This window comes from Leucopleurus acutus, assembly GCF_964270905.1.
Source record: "Leucopleurus acutus genome assembly, chromosome: 3".
Classification (NCBI taxonomy): Eukaryota; Metazoa; Chordata; class Mammalia; order Artiodactyla; family Delphinidae; genus Leucopleurus; species Leucopleurus acutus.
The window spans coordinates 45,473,744-45,498,959 of record NC_139145.1 but is presented as its reverse complement, the minus strand read 5'-3'; positions in this window follow the sequence as shown (position 1 = coordinate 45,498,959).

The following is a 25,216-nucleotide window of genomic DNA, read 5'->3' as shown; positions in this document are numbered from 1 at the left end:
CTTTTCATGATAGTACATACAGATGAATTGTTTAATATGGCAAATATTCGTTAGTCACTATGTGCAATTATGAATACCATGCTAATTTGTGAATAGCATATTAGAACACAAGCAAAAAGAAAATGGACCCTCAGCACTACTGGGAAATTACACTTCATTATTCAAGAATCTATCACATTTATGCTATCTCTGTGGAAGGATTTGACAAATTAATTAGACTTTTCTCTAACGTAAGCACTCCCACCACACAAACCCTCCTGCACTCTGCCTTCCTGTCTTTGATGTCAGCAGAGCCACTATCCACAAACCTTCGTGGCATTTGGACTCAGCCATCTATTCAAGGATATGGGGCAAGAGGTGAGCAGAACTGCTTCTCTGGAGCCTGAATGGCATTGGTCTGAAAAGCAGGTATTTAGGGAATGGGCCATGCTTGCTATAGTGTTGAACACTGACGGACAAAGGTGCCCATGTGTTCTTCAAGGAATATATTTTTTTCTGACATGTGAGGTCTTCTAAAATGTGGGGGCCAGAGTAGGACCCTTCCTGTCAGTCTCTGGGTGGTACTGTACACTGATGTGACCCTAGTGGTTGTTAAAAATGTTGAGTTACATCCCTATGGTTGGTAATACATGCTGCTCTGAGACCCACCTGATCCCTCCGCAGGACTCCTGCTGACCTGGTCCTCCTTAAAGACCACGTCTCTGACCCTCCCCATGATCCAGAACTAAAAGATTAATGCCAAACTCAGTGAAGGCCTCCAGAACACTCCTGTAGAGCTGTTGCCTGTACTTGTTCTGATTGGATGGTAGATGTGCCAATCAGGTTGTTAGATATGAGTAAATAACCAATGAAAACTATGCCCTTGCTTCTGTAGAGTCAATTTTGCGAGAGGGAGACTAATGATGATAGGAGCAAGGTGTGTACTATGAGAGGACAAAGCCCAGGTAATGGGCTGGGATGCTACAGGTTACCTTCCTTTGATCGGAGGGTACATTGAGGCTACCCTGACCACTCTGGTTTCCTCAGAACAAGCCTCTTTGGCAGGAACCTGGGAGCAAGGCAAACTGGACTCACGAAGGGTGATCTATGTTGATTAATTAGCTTGAGGGTTATGCTTGAAAACATCCTGCCTGGGACCAAGAGTAGAACATTTAGAAAAACATAAAGTTGATGCCGACTTTTCTTTATTTGTCTGCAACTCCAATAAATAAGCCCTGCTTTCTTTTTAAGAAGGCTGGCATTTGATGGGTCGAATTTAATTGGATGGTTTGGGTGGAAATAGAGAAAGTTGTTTTTCTCTGTCCTTATTTCTGTTAGGTAACCAGGGACCAATTGAAATAAATCCATGATCTGACTCACTGGAGATGACATCTGTTAGCATATTTTCTCCTTCCAGTCTTTTTTCTATGCATATAAATCTAAATAGGTATCTCTCTCTTTTTTTTTTTTTTTTACAGAATTGGGATTATTATGTTTTATATAGTTGTGTGTTATGTTGTTTAAACAACATTTTTGGAAAGCAATAGCCAAATCATTAAATATTCTTCTAGGGTAGGATTACTTAATGTCTATATAATATTTTTTCATAGGGCTACATCAAAATTTATTGAACACTTTTCCCATTTTGAACATTTAGATGATTTCTAATTTTTGCTAATATGATAACTATATGATGAACAATATAGTTAAAATAAGGAATCTTAGCTTCAGAGGTATTCCTTTCTTAGTCACATACGAACACTTTGTTGCCACCATTAGGTTTAATTTTCCTCATAACTTTTTTATGGTTTCTGGACTAAACACCTTTTTTTTCTTTTTTCATTTCTTCCAGTTTTATTGAGATATAATTGACATAAAGCAATGTATAAGGTGTACAGCATAATGATTTGACTTACATATATCATGAAATGATTATCACAATAAGTTTAGTGAACATCTATCATCTCACATAGACACAAAATTAAAAAAATAGGAAACATTTTTTTCTTATGATGAGAGCTCTTAGGATTTACTCTCTTAATTTTCATATATAACATACAGCAGTGTTAATTATATTTGTCATGTTGCACATTATATCCCTAGTACTTATTTGTCTTATAACTGGAAGCTTGTACATTTTGACTCCCTTCATCCAGTTCCCCCTCCCCCGACCCCTGCCTCTGGTAACCACAAATCTGATCTCTCTATCCATGAGTTTGTTGGTATGTTTTTTTTTGTTTTTGAAGTATAATTGAGCTACAACACTATTTTTGCTTCCTGTTACACAACATAGTGATTCGCTATTTCTGTACATTTTCAAAATGTTCACCATGATAAATCTAGTTATGTAATACCATACAAAGATATTACATAGGTATCGGCTATATTCCCCATGCTGTACATTTCATATCCATGACTCATTTATTTTGCAACTGTAAGTTTGTACCTCTTAGTCTCCCTCATCTATTTATTTCCTCCCCTAACCCTCCTCCCCTCTGGCCACCACCTTTTTATTCTCTGTATCTATAACTCTTTTTATGTTTTGTACATATATCACATCTCCTTTATCCATTTATCTATTGATGGACACTGGGTTGGTTACATATCTTGGCTAGTTAAATAATGCTGCTAGGAACATAGGGGTACTTATAGCTTTTCTAATTAGTATTTTCATTTTCTTCAGATATATGCCCAGGAGTGGAATTGCTGGGTCATATGGTAGTTCTGTTTTTAATTTTTTTGAGGAACCCCTTTACTGTTTTCCATAGTGGCTGCACCAGTTACATTTCCACCAACAGTGTGTGAGGGTTCTTTTTTCTCCACATCCTAGCTAACAATTGCTATTTGTGGTCTTTTTGATGATAGCCATTCTGACAGATGTGAGGTGATATCTCATTGCGGTTTTTTTTTTTTAAATAAATTTATTTATTTATTTTTGGTTGTGTTGGGTCTTTGTTGCTGTGTGTGGGCTTTCTGTAGTTGCAGTGAGCGGGAGCTACTCATTGTTGCAGTGCGCGGGCTTCTCATTGCGGTGACTTCTTTTGTTGCAGAGCACAGGCTCTAGGTGTGTGAGCTTCAGTAATTGCGGCACGCGGGCTCAGTAGTTGCAGCGCACAGGCTTAGTTGCTCCGTGGCATGTGGGATCTTCCCGGACCGGGGCTTGAACCTGTGTCCCCTGCATTGGCAGGTGGATTCTTAACCACTGCGCCACCAGGGAGGCCCCCTCATTGTGGTTTTGATTTGTGTTTCCTGGATGCTTAGTGATGTTGAACATCTTTTCATGTGTTTGTTGGCTATCTGTATGTCTTCCTTAGAAAAATGTCTATTCATATACTCTGTTTTTAATCAGGTTGTTTGCTTTTTTGATGTTCAATTGTATGAATTCTTTGCATATTTTGAATGTTAACCCCTTATTGGATATATCATTTGGAAATATCTTCTCCCATTCCGTAGATGGCCTTTTCATTTAGTTGGTTTCCTTGGTTGTGCAAAAGCTTTTTAGTTTGATGTAGTCCAATTTGTTTATTTTTGCTTTTGTTTCCCTTACCTGAGGAGACATATCCCCCCGAAAAAAACCCACTAAAACTGACGTCTAAGTGCATCCTGCCTATGTTTCTAATTTCTTCTACTAAATACCTTCTTGAATATTCTCTGAACTCTCAAAAGCTCTATAGAAATAATCTGTAAGCTGATTAGCAGGCCTAGTCCTTGGGCACCTCTGATTTAGGGATTTTCCAGACCATTGCAGGTAATGGCCATTGCCTCAGGCTCCTTGTACAAGCATATAAAAGCAGATGGACTTCACAAGGAGTATAACCAGTATTTTATAATAACTAAAAAGGGAATATAACATTTAAAAATTGGGAATCACTGTTGTACACCTGAAACTTGCATAATATTGTACATCAACTATACCTCAATGAAAAATAAACAACAACAACAAAAAACTAACTTCAAAAGACCAACTTCTGGGCTTCCCTGGTGGCGCAGTGATTGAGAGTCCGTCTGCCGATGCATGGGACACGGGTTTGTGCCCCGGTCCAGGAAGATCCCACGTGACTCGGAGTGGCTGGGCCCGTGAGCCATGGCCGCTGAGCCTGCACGTCCGGAGCCTGTGCTCCGCAACGGGAGAGGCCACAACAGTGAGAGGCCCGTGTACTGCAAAAAAAAAAAAAAAAGACCAACTTCTAACAGGAAAAAAATACGAATAAATAAATAAAATTTAAGAAATGGAATCTTTCTCTCTTCCCTCCTCCTCCTCCTCTTCTCCTTCCTCTCCCCTCTCCCTGCTCACCTCTCCCTCTAGACCCATAAACTGTAGGCCTGGTAGTGTGGGTTGCTTTGAAGGAATATAGCAGCTCTACTATAGCCCTGTGTATAATGGGACAAAGAAGAAATTCCTAGAAAATAGACACTGGCCAAACAAAACAACAGGGTGCACAACAGTTGGGTTTGATAAGACAGGGTTCTAACTCAGGCTCTGCTACTTACTTGCTATTTGACCTTAAGCCAGTTAATCCCTTTCTCTGGAACTCAGGGTGTTGATCTTTGAAATGAGACAGTTGGCCTGATTGATTCCAAAATTCCTTTAGGGTTCTTTAGCTTGTTAGTGATAAAACTGAGGCTCCAAACCAGGGCTTCTGTTTCATGCCGTGTCTCCTCTGGCTAGCAGCCGCCTCCAATCCATGTTGTTCTTTACAATGAGCTCCCTAACTTCGGCCTCTGCTCCACAGGGTGCGGATAAAGACAGTTAACCTTTGCAGGTAACCTCCAAGGAAGACCGTGTGTGTTGTTTCTTGGTTTATGTTATAGGTGAAATGGGAATGAATGGAATTTGGGGGAATAATTTTTTCCCATTGACTTTGTAATTACCTTGTGATTCCAGAATTGTTTTTTCTTTAGAGAATTCACAGAATGTGAGATATTGGAAAGCTCTTAGGAGTCATTTTGTCCAGCAGTTCTTAATCCAGGAATCCAGGGTGTGTAAACTTCTGTGGTCTGGGAACATACAGAAATTACAGGAGGAATGTTGTGTATATATACATGTACGGATCTATGGAGATGATTCTTTTTTTTTTTTTTACACGGGCCTCTTACTGTCGTGGCCTCTCCCGTTGCGGAGCACAGGCTCCGGACGCGCAGGCTCAGGACGCGCAAGCTCATTGGCTATGGCTCACGGGCCCAGCCGCTCCGCGGCACGTGGGATCCTCCCAGACCCGGGCACGAACCCGTGTCCCCTGCATCGGCAGGCGGACTCCCAACCACTGCGCCACCAGGGAAGCCCGGAGAGCATTCATTTTTAAAGCCAGTTTAAATTCAGGTATACTTTACATTAAAAATTGTACAGATTAGGTCCTCGCGGGTGGGGGCGGAGCCATGACTCATCCGGGCCGCGGCCCTGGCCCCGCTGCGCCGAGTGCACAGGAGCGGGCGTCGCGCTCGTTTCTGATTTTAGCTCCGGCGGCCCCGGTGGGCTCCGGCAAGGTAAAGGCGGGCAGAGGGGACATGGGGGCTGGGGGCACGGTTCTCCCGGTCCCTTGCTGCCCCTCTCTTGGTTCTTCTGGAGGACGGGTCCCAGCCCGAGCCACTGGAACGCCGGTGCTTCCTTAGGCCAGGGCGAAGGGTCTCCTCCGCGTGCCAGCCCAGCCCTGAGCTCAGCGTAGGCGTTCAGTAAACGAATTGGGGTTCCCTCCTGGATGCGACTCGGGACTTCCCAGAGAGGGCCAGGGTTCTGGAAAGTTTCCTGGTGGACGGGGTGTGGTGTCGGCTGAAGTCAGAACAGGAGTGGGGCTCCGCGAGGGCTCGGGCAGGCGGTGTGGACCGAGCCCATGGGGGCATCGGTCCTAGGTGACCTCGGTGGGGCGGTCGCTTAGCTTTTCTGAGCGGGGCCCCGGGCTTGGCCGGCGTCGCCAACAGTGGTTTGTAGGGGGGGGCGGCCGGGCCCCCACTGAGCCGCCGTGTCTCTGAATCAGTGGCAGTGGTAGGGATGGTGCCTTCCGTGGTGTGAAGGCCATCCAGGGGTCAGGCTAACCACAGAGGCCTGAAGGTCACCGGTTGAGGAGACAACGCCCATGGTCAAAAACCTAGGCGCTGCATCCTGAGCCCTGGGAGTACCGAGGTGACCTTCCAGGAATCAGATGAAAGCTTCGTTTTGAAGAAAGCAGGTCCAGACGTCTTATAAAATCGACACTTTCCCGTTCTTTGGGGCGGGTGCGGGGGGGAGGCCGGGAGCGGGGAGGGAGTTCTGGAAAGAAGCTGTGAGGTTAAGTGAACTACAATTTTGACTTTGCAGAGTGGTCTGCTGTATCACAGTGACCGGCCTTCTGTTGGTGTGGCATCCTCAGGTTTCACAGGGATTGTCTCTGTAGGTAGCTTATAAAACACTGTTCAAGGAACTTCTGATCTTGTTAGGTGAAGGGTGTTAGATGTTACAAAAGAATATTAAATAGAATGATAAACTGGCAATGTCAGATGGTAGTAGGGGAACATTTTCTAATTGTTGGATCATTCGAATTTATATTTCAAGTTTTTGAAGGCTATAACCTTAAAAAAAAAACCCTTTTCATATACCCTTTTCTTAGAAAGAAATGGTGGAAAGTTGTGGAATAAAGGTAGCTTTTAGGATTATGACATGAATGAATGACAGAAATCCATAAATCAAGTGTGTAGTTTTCATTTTTTTTTCCCAGAAATACCACATTGGCCTTGGTAAATTGGAGATTTTTCAGATATAAATACGGAGACTGCAAGAGTTTAGGGCATTATTCCTTATTCGGTATCCATCTTAACAGAGTTTAAAAAGGACTAACGGTTTACAATCCAACAACTGAATACATCCAGAGCTATGTGTAGTGTTTTATATTTTTCTATAGCAAAAGTCTCTCTGTCCTAATTTTGGGGAGTTGCTACCACATATTCCTCAGTGTAATGCGTATTTGGGGAGGGACTTAAATTGAGCAGGTGTGAATGATGATGAATCATGTTCTCAGACTGAGCTAATTTCCCTTTGTGTGGGTTATTGTTGTGTGAGTATATAATAGATTATAAGAACCTGAAACGTAAAGTTTTCACGTTTAGAAATTAAGGTTTTTAGTCTGGAAATTGAGTTTTTGCTTTAAAAATACTTGACCTTGGAATGGACCACCTGCCTCCTGAAGACAGCCTGCTAGCATTTCTGTGAAGTCTTCCCTTTCCCCAAGTTGTCCCTGCTTTCTTTGAGTCACATCTGTTATTCGGTTGTTCACTGTGCTGTGATTGTTCACTTACATGTTTCTCCCACTAGACTAAACTCTTGGGGCTATGAACTAGTATCTATCTTTGTATCTCTAGCATCTAGAATAGGGCTAGCATGTAGTAAGAGCTACAGTTTTTGTAGTTTTGTTTCATTGAGTAAATGTGAATTTTCCAAACCAGATTGCCCATTTTGGGAAGGGAGAGTTTTTTTTATAGTTGAGGGGATTGGGCAGTGGACCTATATTGCTGCTGTAGGGAACACAGTTCCCTTCTTTTCCAGGCCCACCTTAACCTCTCCCCCAGTTCCACCACTAACACCCATGAGGAAGGAGCCAAGGAAAATAAAACCAACGACCAGACTCTAAGTTATTTTGGAATCTCAGTAGTGTGCTGTAGTTTTACATTCAAGATGATATAACTTTGTCTGCTCTCCAGGCCAGAACTAATCCACACACTGGCATTAGTCAGGTTCTTTTCACAGAGGAGTTGGCCAGTCTTTACTCTTTTAAAAAATGGGAATTTCAGAACCTCCACTGCATCTGTGGATAGTTAAGACTGGTTGCTAAATGAAATGTTTACATTTGAAATGGAATCTGTTTCTGCACAGTGATATTTCATGCTTATCCTGAGAAAAGATTTAAGAATATAAAATGAAGATATTATTCTCTTCCTTAGAACTGTCAAAGGGAGGGGATTTTTACAGTAAAGTGTTACTAGCCAAAACTCTTAGTAAACTGGAATTGATGCCACACTTAATTTTATGAAAGGCTGACAGCAAAATAAATTGCTATGAGAGATTTAGTTTTGAAAATACATCGTGCATTACAGTGATTACTAATATTTTCTGTAAAAACTCAGTACCACTGCAACATCCTAAATCAGAAGGGCTACATTTTTACATCCAATATGTTTAAGTCAAGAAAAAGTGACGTATATTTGGAAGATTTTTTAACAAGATTTTAATTAGGGTTTTAGAAAGTGGTTCAGCTGAATTTTCCCATACAAAGGGTTACATGAGAGAGATGAAACAGAGAAGTAGCTTTCTTGAAAATAGGGGAGAACACTAGAAGGAAAGAACAAGGGACTCTTTGCTGTTGACTAGGTAAAGCTTTGACATTTCCTACACACGTTCCTACCACCCTCACCAAAAATACATCTTTAGGTCCTGTTTTACCTGCATTTTTTTCCTCAAAAGAGAGCCTTCTATAATAATAATAAAAATAATGTCGACAGCAACTTCCATTTATTGATCACTATGTGTCAGAAACTGTGCTCAATGCTTTGTGAAATTATTTCAGTTAATCCTTGTTACAATCCTGTGCTAAATGGATTTTTAAGTATTTCCATTTTATAGGCTCAGGGAGGTTAGAGGGCTTGCTTAAGGTCACACAGTTATTAAGAAACAGCCATGATTTGAACCCAGGTTGTATTAGGGTTCTCCAAAGAAACAGAACCAATAGGATGTGGATGTATGTGTGTGTATATATAATATATACATATATAGAGAGATTTATTATAAGGATATAAGGAATTGGCTCATTTGCTTATGGAGGTTGGCAAGTCCCAAAATCTGCAGGGTGAGTTGCAATCTGGAGACGCAGGAGAGCCAAAGGTATCATTCCATTCTGGGTCCAAAAAGTGGGAAAAAGCCGATGTTCCAGTTTGAAGGCCATGAGGCAGGAAGAATTCCCTCTTACTCGAGGAGAGTCAGCCTTTTTGTCTCTTCAGGCCTTCAACTGACTGAGAGCCACCTACGTTATACAGGGCAATCTGCTTTAGTCATCTACCAATTTAAGTGTTAATCTCATTGAAAACCCACCTCACGGAAACACCCAGAATAATATTTGACCAAATATCTGGTTAATAAATAAATTATCATTCAGAGCCATTTGATTTCCAAAGCTCATGCTTTTAATGTTATTTCACAATGTCTTCCTCCCACTCTAGGTTTCGCAAAGTAGCTTTAACCCTGGATCTTCCCCCCCCCACCTGGAATGTCTATCAAAGTTCACCCCACTCATACCAGATGAACACACCTAATTAGTGCAGGTGTTTGAATATCAGTAACCAACTCAGAATCCCTTTCCCAACAGCACACACAACACAGCCATTTTCTTCCTTAGAATAACTTCCCAGCCTCCTGATTATACTCCAAGCATTCTGATTTTCTGTGCGTGTTCTCTTTGAACTAATTCCCACCACATTAGCAAGGCTTACCTGACTCCTTGTTCATCCTCTTCCTTGACATCTTTGAAGACACCAAGCCCTGATGGTACAGCGCAGCGAGCCCATAAGCTTCCCTTCTCTCAGCTTCCTCCTTACGACCAACCTTTCTTATCGTTTACTCTTGACTCCTGCCATCATTGTCACTGTCATTTTAGAACTCTAACCTCTCTACCCCTCCCCGCAAAAGAAGGAACTCACTGCAGGGATTTCACTTGGTTGAGTCTTGTGAACCCACATCCCAGAGATTGCATATTTAAAAGTACTTCCATGATCTATGTACTTTTAATAAATACTGTTTATTAAATTAAAAAAATTGTACAGATTAAATATTCATTTTGACAAGTTTCCACAAATATATAACTTGAGCAACCACCATCCAAAACAGTATATAAAACATTTCTGTCACTTCAGGAGGTCATCCTTTGTGCCCTTTTCCAGTTAATCTTCCTCCTGTCCCCTCCCCTGACTACCACTTTTTGACTTCCATCACTATAGATTATATTTTCCTTTTTTAGAATTTCATATGAATGGAATCATGCAGTCTTTACTTTTTGGTGTGGCATCTTTTGCTCTGCACAATGTTTCTGAGATTCATCCATGCTGTTGTGTATATTAGAGTTTGGTTCTATTATACTGCTGAGTAGTATTCAATTGTATGAATATATAAGTGTGATTATCATTTTCCTATTGATGGGTATTTGGATTATTTCCATTTTACACTATTATGATAAGGCTGCTATGAATATACTTGTATGAGTCTTTTTGTAGACTTATATTTTTATTTCTCATGGATAAGTATCCAGATATGGAATTGCTGGGTCGTAGGTAGATATGTGTTTCATTTTAGAAGAAAGTGGCAAACAGTTCTTCAAAGTACCCATACCATTTTACACTCCCATCAGCAATTTTTGAGAGTACCAGTTGTTCCATATCCTAGCCAACATTTCTTTTTGTCAGTTCTTATAATTTTAACCATTCTAATGGTTGTCAAATGGTACTCATTGTGATTTTAATTTGCATTTTTATTATGACTAATGATACTGAATACATTTTCATGTGCTTATTGGCCACTTGTAAATCTTCTTTTGTAAAGTGTTCAAATTGTTTTCCCAATTAAAGACAGTATGAATGATTTGTTAACTTACAAATGAAAGAGTTCTTATCAAATGAAATCCATATGAGAATATGCAGATACTCTAGAGTAGTTGACACTAGTGTTGTGTATTGATAAAAGGGTAAGTGTTTATCATTTGGGCAAAGTACAGAAGGTGACTCTTGGCAGATGAAGCAGTGTGAGCAAGGCTACAGAGGCAAGGAACAGTATACCCCATTCAATGAATGAACCACAAGTAGTGGCGTATAGCTGAGAACGGGATGTTGGAGACAAGGAGTAGAGTTTTAAAGCATAGCAAGACATAGAGCTGGAGAGACAGGCATTATTTGGCCTTATGTATAATGCTAAGGAATTTGGACTTTTTTCCAAAGTCAGTACAGAATGACTTGAGTTTTACTGAATGGAGTGGCATGATCAGATATCACAGAAAAATTAAATTCACAGAAAAAAAAATGTACAAATGGATTGAGTTATGGAAGACCCCCTGGAAAGATACCCTTTGTGGAACCCGAAACACCTGTCCCTGGAATGTCATACTTTTTCCTTCCAGTGAGAACAGATGAGTTTGAAAGACTACGATGACTATTGTCAAGCAAGATAAGCTAAGGTCTTGGTGCCCCTCATAAAAGATAGGCTGCATTTTTGTAATAAGGGATAGATTATATAGTTTCTGAAAAATCATTGTTTAAAGCCCCAATATTTAGAGATTATGCTTATTTGTATTTATGTCTTTGTAACATATATGAAAAACATACCTTTCAGTTTTGATGGGGGGATGCTGCCATGGATTTTAAGTTGCTTTTAAGAGGCAAATAATGAAAGGGGTCAGAACGGTCCTGTTACCCACATCTGAGGCTGTGTGAGACAATCCAGCTCAAGTGCTCAAGATAGTCGAGATGGTTGAAGAATCCTACTTTTGGTAGAAGGTAGGAGCAACTACCAGAAATATCGTCTCTCAGTCAGGGTTCTTAATTCCAAGCAACAGAATCCACTTTTGCTGGTTTATTTAAGAAAGGATTTCATTAAAGGACATAGGAGGCTCACAGAATCTCAGGGAAGGCCAGAGATGAAGCTTGAGGCTGGCTATGTATTCAGAAACAAAGCCCAAATGACACTGTGGGGACACTGCAATGAGGACAGCACAACTGCTCAGCATAAAAATTGGTGCTTTCACTGGTAATGTTAGGCACAGAAGCTCTGTCACAAATGTCCCCTAGATACTTTCACAACTTTGTTCATTAAAACGTGGATTTGGCATAGTGCTTCTTTCCCTTGTGGTTCCTTTCCAAATTTAAGGCTTACTTGTATCAGGTTGGCAAAACTAGGTCATACACTTAAACTCGAGCTGCAAGGGAGGCTGGGAAAGTGAGTTTTGGCTTCTTCCTTGGAAATGATGGACTTATCGGATGTTCACAGGATACTGAGTGGCCAAATTGTCCATTACATATTATGACATCACTGAACACTGCAATTGAGATTACAAGGAGAGTGAAAACACTTTGAGCAATCTCTATCTCTGTTTCCTGAAAAATTAAAAACAAAACAAAGAATGAGTAGGGAGAGGAGACATCCCTAATTTTGGCAGGCTGTAAAGGAGATTTTGTGAGTTTATTTGACATATTTGAATGCAGTTTTATACGTTTACTTATTAATCTACTTGTTCTGTAACTGAGTTAGCATGCTAACAGCACTGTAAGATTAAAGATCGTTTGGGGCCTGGTCTGGGAACCTAACTGCCGTGTGTAACATTGTGCAGTGAACAGAGACAACAGCAATATCCAGGACAAGACTGCCCACTTCATGATTGACATCTTCCTGTGGCACCCGCAGCCGGGCTGGCCACCAGAAACATCTTGGCAGGATAAAGAATTCATCTCTGGCTTTGTGGAAGTTTTTAGGTTGCAATTAACAGAATCCATTCACACTAACTTACACCAAAGAGAGAAGTTTATTGGAAGGATATAACAGTATCTATTGGTAGTTTGAGGGTAGAGAGTGCAACCTGGTCCTGTGAGGAACTGAGCCAGGGCTCTGAAGACCCTGAGAAACCAAGATGGAAGGTCTGTGTCTCTCTTTGTCTTTCTGTCCATCTCAGCATGTTTTGTTATCTCTGCTTCTTTCTACAGATCTTCATTCTTTTCCTCTCTGTAGTTTGACTTTCTCTGTTTTACATACATGGAAGGAAATGGCCATTCCAGCTCCTTACATGTCTCTTCTGTTCCAGAATTAACAAAGACAAATAAGTGTTTCCAAGTCTTAATTCCAAATACCTGGGACAGAGAATCCCTGTACTGGGTTGAATGATATCCCCCCAAATGCATTTTGACCTGGAACCTCAGAATGTGACTTTATTTGGAAATAAGGTTTTTGCAGATGTAGTTCATTAAAAAGAGGTCCTACTGGATTAAGGTGCACCCTAATCCAGTGACTAGGGTCCTTATAAGAAGATGAAACAGAAGAGACATAGGCACAGGGGAGAGTGCCATGTGGGAACAGAAGCAAAGATTGGAGTTATTTTGCCACAAGCCATGGGATGCCAAGCATTGCCAGCAGCTACCAGAAGCTAGGAGAGAAGCATGGGACCAAAATTTTCCCTAGAACATGAAATAGGAACCAACCCTGCTAACACTTTCATTTTGGACTTCCAGCCTTTGGAACTGTGAGAGAATAAATTTCTGTTGTTTCAAGCCACTCCATTGTGGTTCTTTGTTATAGCAGCCCTAGGGAACAAATTCAATGTCTTTGGCCAGGTTGAGTGAAATGTTCGTCCTGTCCATCCATCTGGTGAGCTATGGCCAGGGTGGAGGGGTTGAGCCAGAGGCCCTCAAGAAGACTCTAAGAAAGAGGTGTCGGGAGGGGAAGAAAAACTGATGAACAGATATTATAATCCTCTCTTGCTGCCTCACAACCAGAGATGACCAGAGAGGACAGTGAGACTCCAGGAATAATTCCTGATCAGTAGTCCCTTAGGGGCAATTTACTTTTTGCTCTTTGTGGGAGTGGGATTTTAGTAGATTGCAAAAAATGGTAATAATCCTTCATTCCTCCCTGTATTCTTGGCTTGCAATGGGTCTTTGTACCTCTTCCCATTAAGAGGTAAAATCTATTTTTCTTCCCCTTGACTCTGGGCTGGACTTGTCCCTTTCTTTAGCCAATAGAATGCAGCAGAAGAGGTGGGTGCCAGTTCTAAGCGTAGGTCTCAAGAAGCACTGCATGTTTCCACTTGCTCTCTTGAAACCTTACTGTTGCCATGTAAAACGCCTCAGCTAGCTTATTGCTATAATACGATATGATAAAGTGTATGTGGCCCAATCACTTCCTTTGCCTTCAGCCACCAGTCAAACTATTGGCTTGGCATGTTAGTGAGACCAGCTGGATCCCAGCTGACCAGCCACGTGACAGACACGTGAGCAAGGCCAGTGAAGATTGGTCGAGTCTGGTCTAGATCAACAGAATCGCCCAGCTGTCCCGTAGATTCCTGGGCAACATTAAGGGTTGTTTTGAGTTACTAAGTTTTGGGGAGGTTTGTTATGCTGAGATGGATAACTAATACAGGGAGATCGGTAATGTGGATTTTGGTAAATCACAAGTTTGAAAATGGGGAGAATTTGTTTATAAAATAAAGGTGGTTCCTAGCTTCCATATTAATGGCTGTGTCAACCTGGGCAAGTCAGTTTAACTTTATTATGTATCAGTTTCCTCATCTCCTAACTGAAGTTCATAAAACCATGTCTTCTGACTGGGTTGTTGGCAGAGCCAATGGGAGATTGTGTGGGGCAGGACATTGTAAAACATCAAGGATGTATCCTTTCTCTATGTTCTGCCTTTTGTTTCTTCATCGAAACATGAATAACTTGAAGGGCGAATACAGCGAGTCCACTTTGTAGAGTGGAAAGCAACTTGTTCCTTACCATGGCCATGGAGGCCTCGTGTGACCTGGTGGCCCCGTTCTCTTCACTCTCCTACCTCTTGCTGAGTCCCGAACAGTGGTTCCCTCAGTCCTCGCACGTGCCAGGTGCCTTCCCTCATGAGAACACTTGTGCATGCTGTTCCCTCCACCTGAGATGATCTTCCCATCTCTCTTTCTCTCCTGAACCGAAATTCAGGAACAGTTTAATTGTTATGCAGACAGGCTCAGATTAAGTACGACTCTTAGTAATTAATATATGCTCTCTGTTTTGAATTGAAGCAACCAAAAAGATAAGTAAGGAAAAAACCTCTGTTCTCTCCTATAGAATCCCTTTAATTCAGGGATCAGAATATTTTTTTTCTACATTTTATTTTAATTTATTTATTTTATTGACGTATTGTTGATTTACAATATTGTGTTAGTTTCAGGAACTAACTAATATATATATTCCTTTTTAGATTCTTTTCCCTTGTAGCTTAGTACAAAATATTGAGTATAGTTCCCTGTGCTATGTAGTAGGTCCTTGTTGGTTATCTATTTTATATATAGTAGTATGCATATGTTAATCGCAACCTCCTAATTTATCCCTCCCCCACCCCCCTTTCCCTTTTGGTAACCATAAGTTTGTTTTCTATGTCTGTGAGTCTCTTTCTGTTTTGTAAATAAGTTGATTTGTATCATTTTTTTTTAGATTCCACATATAAGTGATATTATGTGATATTTGTCTTTCCCTGTCTGACTTTATTTCACTTAGTATGGTAATCTCTAGGCCCATCCATGTTGCCGCAAATGGCATTATTTCATTCTTTTTTATGGCTGACTAGTATTTCATTGTATATATGTACCACATCTCCTTTATCCATTCATCTGTTGATGGATACTTAAGTTGCTTCCATGTCTTGGCTATTGTAAATAGTGTTGCAATGAACATAGGGGTGCATGTATCTTTTTGAATTATAGTTTTGTCTGGATATATGCCCAGGAGTGGGATTGGTGGATCATATGGTAATTCTATTTTTAGGTTTTTAAGGAACCTCCATACTGATATCAGAGATCAGAATCTTGGCTAATCCAGGAGAAGCACTGTGTGAGTTTGGTGAGAGCTGCTCAGGAGCCCTCAGAAAAGACTGTATCCTTGGCTTTAGTCTCTGTCTCAGTCTCTCTCTCTTTCAATCATCAATCTATCCAACCATCTGTCCATCTAACTGTCTATTTCTCTTATCTATCTATCTGTCATCCATCCATCCATCTGTCTATCCATCCATCCATTTTCTGTCTCTGTCACTTTATTGAGATAATTTTATATCATAAAATTCATCTATTTTATATGCTATTCAATGATTTTCATACATTTACAGTTGTGCAATCACCAACCACAATCTAATTTTAGAACATTTCCCTCACCCCAAAAAGAAACCTCATGCCTGTTTACACTCACTCCCCATTCACACCCCCAGCCCTAGGCAACCACTAATCTACTTTCTGTATCTATAGATTTGCTTTTGCGGACATTCTGTACAAATGGAATTATACAAGCGCCATCTCTTCTCATGGCTTTCCTTCCTTGTTCTTTGAATGTTAGCTAAAATGTTATCTCTTTCCTCAAACTTTACTATTATTCCCCATGTCAATTCCTCATTTGCTTCCTTTGTAGAACTTACGCAATTAGTAATTATTTTGTTTTTTTTGTCTACTTGCTTTTGTCTGTCTGTGCCATTAGAATATAGTATCCCTGAGGGCAGGAACCATTTCTGTTTTGTTTGCTGCTGCTAGATCCTCAGGATCTAGTTCAGTGTCTGACACAGAGTGAGTGTCCAGTAAATATTTGTTAAATGAATGTTTAAGAAAGTGTTGGGTTTTGAAGAGCAGCTGCAAGCTTTACCCTTGTAGAGGTCATAAACTACAATAAATAGCACTCATGAATTGTCAGAACTATTTAGCAGTGGCTTTCATGTCAGAAGGTCCAATGTAGCAAATGTCTCTGTGCTGACTGATTTGGAAAACAGAACAAAGACTGGGGATTGATCTCTAGGCAGCATTTTCCAGCCTGCTGTCATCCAGTCTGTGGTGCTTGTGGATTGGGGCTTTATTTGGGGACATGTGGGAGAGTTATGGTGCCTCCTATTGTTCACACAGTTCTATTAATACTGTTAGGCTATTTACTTGGCCTGTGCTGACTGTCAGGCTGCTCTCTTATGTCAACCCCTGGCTTGTTTCTTCAAAGGTTTTAGTTTGAACAAAAAGGATTTCCTTTGTTCATATGCCAACTGAGGCATTTAGAGTTTTTCATACACAAATCACCAGAAAAGACTGTCCAAACTGAATGAAGCTGCAGGAACCTGTAGGAGTTGACAAGCAAACTTTGAGTTGATCAGAGGCTGGGAAGAAGCCTTTCAGGGACTTTGAATGGGATTACGAGTGCCTCCTGTCCAGGTGGGGACCACTTTGTGAGCATCCGAGTCTTAGAACCCCCTGGTTTGGTACATCTGCACTATATGAGCAAGTTTGAAGAAGGCTTTGCCGTTTCTGTGGGTCTGGGGAGGGGGCCTTGGCCTGAAGGTCTTGCATGGGAACTGCCAATGTTGTGTTGACCTCTACATGCGATATCTCTTTTAATCCTCCCATCCTCCTTGGTGGTAGGAACTATGATGTTCTTTTTATAAGATGAATAAGTATATGAAGAAGCCCACCCAAGGTCCCTCAGCTAGTAACTGGCAGGGTTGGGATTTGAACTCTCTGACTCCAGAGCTTCTTTCTTTTAGCAAATTATTTTTATTTCTTCTTCTTCTTAATAATAATAACAACAACACTTCTTTAAAATTTTAATGTGGTAAGAACACTTAACGTGAGATCTAACCTCTTAACAAATTTTTAAGTATATAATACAGTATTGTTGACTATAGGTAGAATATTTTGTGGTAACTCTAGAGCTTTCTTAACTTACTTAACCGAAACTTTATGCCTGTTGATTAGTAACTCCTCATTTCCCCCTCTCTCCAGCCCCTGGCAACTATCATTCCACTCTCTAGTTTTATGAATTTAACTATTTTAGATACCTCATATGAGTGGAATTATGCAGTATTTGTCTTTCTATAACTGGTTTATTTCACATAGTATAATGTCTTCAAGTTTCATCTATGCTGTAGCATGTGTCAGAACTTCCTTTTTAAGGCTTAATAATATTCCATGTATGTATATATCTCATTTTCTTTATCCATTCATCTGTCAATGGATATTCAGGTTGTTTCCACATCTTGAATATCATGAATAGGGCTGCACATAATCAGCTGAACATGGGAGTGCTAATATTTCTTTGAGATCATGATTTCAGTTCATTTGGGTAAATATCCTGAAGTGGAATTGCTGGATCATATTGTAGTTCTATTTTTAATTTTTTGAGGAAACTCTATACTATTTTCCATAGTGGCTGCACCATTTTGCATTCCCACCAACAGTGTACAAAGGTTCCAATTTCTCCACAAGCTCACCAACACTTGTTGTCTTTCGTGTGTTTTTGATAGTAACTATCCTGACAGGTATGAGGTGATATCTCATTGTGGTTTTGATTTACATTCCCACACAATTAGTGTCATTGAGCATTTTTTCATATACTTTTTGGCCATTTGTATGCCTTCTTTGGAGAAGTATCTATGTGTCTATTCAAGTCCTTAGCCTACATTGGGTTTTTGTTTGTTTGTTTGTTTCCTATGGAGTTACAGGAGTTTCATATATATTTTGAAGATTAACTCCTTATCACATAAAAGGTTTGTAAATATTTTCTCCCGTTCCATAGGGTGCCTTTTTTACTCTGTTGATTGTTTCCTTTGCTGTGCAGAAGCTTTTTAGCCTCATCTGTTTTCATCTATTTTTGCTTTCGTTGACTGTGTTTTTGGTGTCATATCCATGAAATCATTGCCGAGACCAATGTTACGAAGCTTTTCTCCTATGTTTTCTTCTAGGAGTTTTACAGTCTCAGGTGTTATGTTTAAGTCTTGAATATATTTTGAGTAGATTTTTGTTTATGATATAGGATAAAGGTCCAATTTCCTTCTTTTGCATGTAGCTATCCAGTTTTCCCAACATCATTTGTTGAAGAAACAATCCATTCCCCATTATGTATTCTTGTCAACTTTGTTGACAAGATAATTTGATTGTACATGTGTAGATTTATTTATGTGTTCTGTATTCTGTATTCTGTTCCACTGGTCTATATGTTTGTCTTTATGCCAGTACCATACAGTTTAAAAAAAATTAATTTTATTTTTGGTTCTGTTGGGTCTTTGTTGCTGCGTGCAGGCTTTCACTAGTTGCAGCGAACAGAAGCTACTCTTTGTTGTGGTATGCAAGCTTCTCACTGCAGTGGTTTCTCTTGTAGTGGAGCACAGGCTCTAGGTGCATGGGCTTCAGTAGTTGTGGCATGTGGGCTCAGTAGTTGTGGCTCGCAGGCTCTAGAGCACAGGCTCAGTTGTTGTGGCACAGGGCTTAGTTGCTCCGCGGCATGTGGGATCTTCCCGGACCAGGGCTCGAACCCATGTCCCCTGCATTGGCAGGCGGATTATTGACCACTGCACTGCCACGGAAGTCACCATACTGTTTTGATTACTGTAGCTTTGTAATATATTTTGAAATCTGGACTTGTGATCCCTCCAGCTTTGTTTCTTCTTTCTCAAAATTGATTTGGCTAATCCTGGTCTTTTGTGGTTTCAAATGAATTTTAAAATTGTTTTTCTATTAAGGAATGCCATTAGGAATCTAAAAAGAAGGTAGTGATGAACCTAGTGGCAGGGCAGGAATAAAGACGCAGACTTAGAGAATGGACTTGAGGACACAGGGGGAGAAGGGGAAGATGGGACTGACTGAGAGACTAGCATCGACATATATACACTACCAAATGTAAGATGGATGGCTAGTGGGAAGCTGCTGCATAGCACAGGGAGAGCAGCTTGATGCTTTGTGATGACCTAGAGGGATGGGATAGAGAGGGTGGGAGGGAGGCTCAAGAGGGAGGGGATATGGGGAAATATGTATATATATAGCTGATTCCCTTTGTTGTACAGCAGAAACTAGCATAACATTGTAAAGCAATTATAGTCCAATAAATAAATGAATGAATGAATGAATAAATAAATAAATATATGTATCTATCTATCTATCTATCTATCTATATATATATGAAGAATGCCATTAGGGTTTTGGTAGAGATTGTATAGAATCACTAGATCACTTTGGGTATTATGGACATTTTAACAATATTAACATTTCTAATCCTTGAACACTGGATGTCTTTCCATTTGTTTGTGTCTTTGATTTCTTTCATCAGTATTTTTTAGTATACAAGTTTTTCACCTCGTTAATTAAGTTTACTCCTATGTATCTTATTCTTTTTGGTGTAATTGTGAGATTGTTTTCTTAATTTCCTTTTCAGATAATTTGTTGATTTTTTTTTTTTAGTATCCCCAAACTTTACTGAATTTGTCTATTGGTTCTTATAGTTTTTTTAATGCCATCTTTAGGGTTTTCTATATATAAGATTATATCCATTTGCAAACAGGCACAATTTTACTTCTTCCTTTCCATTTTGAACACCTTTTATTTCTTTTTCTTGTATAACTACTCTGGCTAAGACTTCTAGTATTATGTTCAATAGAAGTGTTGAGAATGGGTATCCTTGCCTTGTTTCTGATCTTCAAGGAGAAGCTTTTAGTTTTTCACCTTGAGAATGGTGTTAGCTATGGGCTTTTCATATATGGCCTTTATTTTGTTGAGGTACTTTCTTTCTATTACTAGTTTGTTGACAGTTTTTATCATGAATGAGTACTGAATTTTGTTAGATGCTTTTTCTGCATCTATTGAGATGATCGTGATTTTTATCCTTTAGTTAATGTTGTGTATCACATTGATTGATTTTTGTATGTTGAACCATTCTTGCATTCCAGTATGATCTTTTTTTTTTTTTTTTGCAGTACGCGGGCCTCTCACTGTTGTGGCCTCTCCTGCTGCGGAGCGCAGGCTCCGGATGCGCAGGCTTAGCGGCCATGGCTCACGGGCCCAGCCGCTCCGTGGCATGTGGGATCTTCCCGGACTGGGGCACGAACCCGCGTCCCCTGCATTGGCAGGCGGACTCTCAACCACTGCACCACCAGGGAAGCCCTGAGTATGATCCTTTTAATGTGTTGGATTTGGTTTGATTGTATTTGTTGAGGATTTTTGTATTTGTATTCATCAGGGATATTGGCCTGTAGTTTTCTTGTGGTGTCTTTGTCTGGCATTGTTATTAGGGTGATATTGTCCTCTTAAAATGAGTTTGGAAATGTTCCCTCCTCTTAAATTTTTTCAGTGAGTTTGAGGATTGGCATTAATTCTTCTCTGAATGTTTGGTAGAATTCCCCAGTGAAGCCATCTGGTCCTGGGCTTTTCTTTGTTGGGAGGTTTTTGATTACTGAGTTAATCTCCATACTCATTGTAGGTCTTTTCAAACTTTCTATTGTTTCATGTAGTCTTGGTAGGTTGTGTGTTTTTAGGAATTTATCCATTTCTTCTAGTTTTATTCCACTGTTGTAAGAAAAGATACTTAGTATGATTTTAGTCTTCTTAAATTTGTTAAGACTTGTTTTGTGACCTAAGATGTGGTCTATCCTGGAGAAAGTTCTGTGTAAACATGAAAAGAATATGTATTTTGCTGCTGTTGGGTAGAATGTTCTGTATATCCTTTTTACATCCATTTGATCTATGGTGTGTTCAAATCCTCTGTTTCCTTATGATCTTTTTGTCTGGATATTCTATCCATTATTTAAAGTGGAGTATTGGAAGTTCCTTAATATTATTGTATTGCTGTCTTTTTCACCCTTCAGTTTTGTCAATGTTTGCTTTATATATTTAGGTTCTGTGATGTTAGGTTCTGTTATATCTTCCTGGTATATTGATCCTCTTATCATTATATAATGTCCTTCTTTTTCTCTTAAGACAGATTTTGACTTAAAGTCTATTTCATCAATAATAATTTTTAATAATAGGTTTACTACTGCCTCCTTAGGGGCCAGACGCTGTGACCAACTCTGTGAAGGGCTCAGAGATGGAAAACATGTGGTTCTAGTCTACAAGAAACATAAAGTCACTAGAATAATTGTCAGGAAATCAAGTTTTATTATGACCATCTGCATGACCTTGGAGATGTGACCTGGACTTTGAGTCTCAGTTCTCAGTCCAGTAAAACGTAGTAGTAATCTCTACCCACTTCAATCATCTAGAAGATTGAGAGAGAAAATAGATCATTTATTCATTCAACCTATAAATATGGATTGAATGCCAATCATGTGTCTGGCTTAGGGCTAGATATCGATAATGGGGCACACAGATGCCCCTGCCCCATCATGGAGCTTACAGTTTAGAGAGGGAGACAGAAAATAAGCACTTACAAAATGTAACACAAGAAATACTATAATGAAAGTGTAGGGTAATATGGGAATACCTTGCATGGATACCTAATTCCCACATGATTCCAAAAAACTTTGTAAACTTTTCAGCATTACACACATTATAAGACATAATTATTATAGTCTGTGACACTGTATAGTCTAGATAGGTTAAGCACACTGTAGTTAACCCAGATTGATCTGGCAATCAGAAATTTATGTCTCTGCCAAAGAGATGGAATTGAAGGAAAGTTTTGAAGGCCTGTTGGACAAAATGTGGGAAGAATAATCCTAATCACAGGTATGATTCAAATGTTGATGTAAACCAAGGTGTCTGGTCACTGGGTATAAAGGTTCTAGCCCAGGTCTAGATGTAGAGTGACCTAGTTTTGTCCCTGTTTGAAGTGTTATTTGGACAAGTCACTTGTCCCTGCCACAATGTGTGTCATGAGGGCAAGGATTTAGTGTTCTTTTGTTCATGAGGTATCCCAAGAACCTAGAGAGAGGCTAGCAAATGATAATAAGTGTGCAACAGCTAATAGTTGATTGGCTGCCTGATTGTTTTGGGGGGTCTTATTTTTCTCTCCTGAACATAGGGATTGGAACTGAAAGGGGATTGAACTGGTTGATCTCTGAGTACTCTTCTGATTCTGTAGTTGAATCACTAAAAATAATAAAACCCAACTGAGAGAACATAGCCATGTGATAGTGGAAATAGTCTCAATTCTTTAGAGCCTGGTAAGAACAACTGAGTGCCTAATAGTGATACAGATGGTTTTAAATTCTTCAGTTTTTGGCTCTAGATTTCAATAGAGCCTGTCTCTCTCACAGATGTTTTTTGTTTTTGTTCATTTGCTCTTCGTGGCATCTCATGATAAGCTACCTGAATTTGTTAGAATTTATTTTGGAATAATAATGGGAAAGGTAAGGAGATAATACCTTTATTACTATTATTGCTATTGGAATGAACAACCCAAAAGATATAAGATGACATTTAAAAATAGTAGTTTTCAAGAAAAGTAAAGACAAACATTTGAATAGATTTTTTGTTTTGCTAACAAAATTTTTTTCGCTAACAAAAATAATAATGCTAACATTGCATTAGCCTGGATGATGATGAAGCAGTTGTTCTCAACAAGCTTACACTTTGTTCATAATAAGAATATGATTTTAGAAAGTCTTTGCTGAGAATCTGTAATGTTACTGCTACTGTATTATGGTGTGCTTCCATTCATTCTTATTATAGATGTGGTAACTGAGGCTTAAATGACTTTCCCCAGAGGGCACTGTAGAGTGTTGAGTTCGTGACATTTAGGCAGTATTCAACGACTATTAACTATTATTATTGTTATTATTATAAGCAAGGAGGTAACATATCCAGTGCTTGGCAAAGCTGGGCTACAAACTCCAGCCTGTCTGATATTCTGTGTCCAATAGTTGCATAAAATAGTGCTGTACCCTAACACTGTACAGTGAATAAGCATGTGTCTATTTATTTTATTATATATATTTAATTTTCAGTTTTATATTTGGTTTATAAAATTTTTTGTTTATCTTGATAGAGAATTTTTTTTTAAGTGTCTCTTTCTCACTCCCTGATTTCATGGAATTATGCCTTGTCCGAGAGGAATATGCCTTTTAAAAAAATTGAAGTATAGTTGATTTACAATATTATATTAGGTTCAGGTGTACAGCATAGTGATTCAATATTTTTATAGAAGAATATGCCTTTTTAAAGCTCATTTGGTTTAACCCCTTTTATGTGAAAGATATGGGAAACTGAGGTCCAGGTTGAATGATTTCCACAGGGTCACTGGGTGAGCTGTGCTAGTGCTAAGGATGAGAGCCCAGCTTTCCATGATGCCACTGAGTCCCTCTAAGAGGAGGAAAGAGCTAGGGAGCATGTGAGGGCTCGGCCCCTGGAGCCTTCCACGCTGCAGTCCTGCTGGGAGTGGGGAAGAACTGCCAGAGGAGGCTTGGTGACCCTCAGCAGGGCTGAGACAACTGGTGTATGGTCCGGCCACTCAAGATGTTTGCTCTCTTGCTCTCTGTACATCCCCTGCCCAACCAGTGCCTGCTTCACGTGTACCCTACGCATATGACTGACCTTCCTACGTACTTGCCCCAGGCCTAGCTAGTGATTGTTCTTATCAAAGGAGTGGTGAGGGGGGTGCCCCTCTACTGGTTTTCCTGGTAACTACTGAGCCTACCAGACATCAATTCCCCTATAACTGGTAATACCCCCCACCCCAAGCAAAGACTGCCACCACGTCCTGCCTGCTGTCCACTGCACATGGTGGGGAATCACTCCAGGACTTTGCTTAAGACATGTAAGCCCCACCCCCCACCCCCATCTATTAAACCACTGATGTCTCTGTTGCTGACTCCAGGCTTTTTCCTCGGTCTTGAAGCTGGGCAAGCACAGGTCTTGTAGGCCTGTGAAGTGCAGCCCAACAACTGGGCTTTGTTTTTCAAGTGCAGAAAACCAGAGCAATGGGTCAGAGATCACTGTATGGAAAGTGGTTACAGTGGACAGATTTTGTTCATTTATGTGAGGCAACCATGGTTTAGTGACATAAAATTATTAATGCAATAGGGTCCTTTTCTCTAGGTGCTCAGTCCTAGAAAGCCCTATAGGGCAAAGTAGTAGTGTTAGTTGAATCTCCTCCATTTCCTCTGCCTGAAACATCTGTTCCTCTCTCTCTCTGTATCCTATTACAGCGTAACCCAGAACAGAGTGATGGAACTATGGGTTAAATCCCATTATAGTGAGAAGAGAAAAGGCTCTGGAGACAAACTTTCTACGTTTGAGACCCAGCTCTGCCACTTCCTGTGTTGACTTGGGTAAGTCACTTACCCAAGTCACTTAACCTCTCTGAGCCTCTGTTTTCTCCTCTGTACAATGGGATAATAATGGAATACATTGTGAGGATTAAATGAAATAATATGTGTGAAGTTCTAAGCAAGGTGTCAGGACATAATAAGCTCTCTATGAATGTTAGCTACAGAACAAATAAATCCCAGCTCTGTTAGAATGTTGCTGTGGTAACTGGGGAAATTGACTTCCTCTCTCTGGAGTTCAGATTTTTCAGATGTAAATAAGATGATTCCAATGGAGACTCTTCCTGCTTAATATTCTATGATTTCAGGCTTTCCCTTGTCCCCATCAGTAATAATCTCTCCCTCATGAGCTCCCTGTAGCCCTGCATTTGGGCCTCTCTTATGACACATCTTCCATTCTTTGTTTATAAGTATTTTTATCTGTGCCTACTTGAGAGCATGTTTATCCCCGTGACTTACTCATAGTAAATAATCAACAAATGAATTTTGAGTGGATGGACA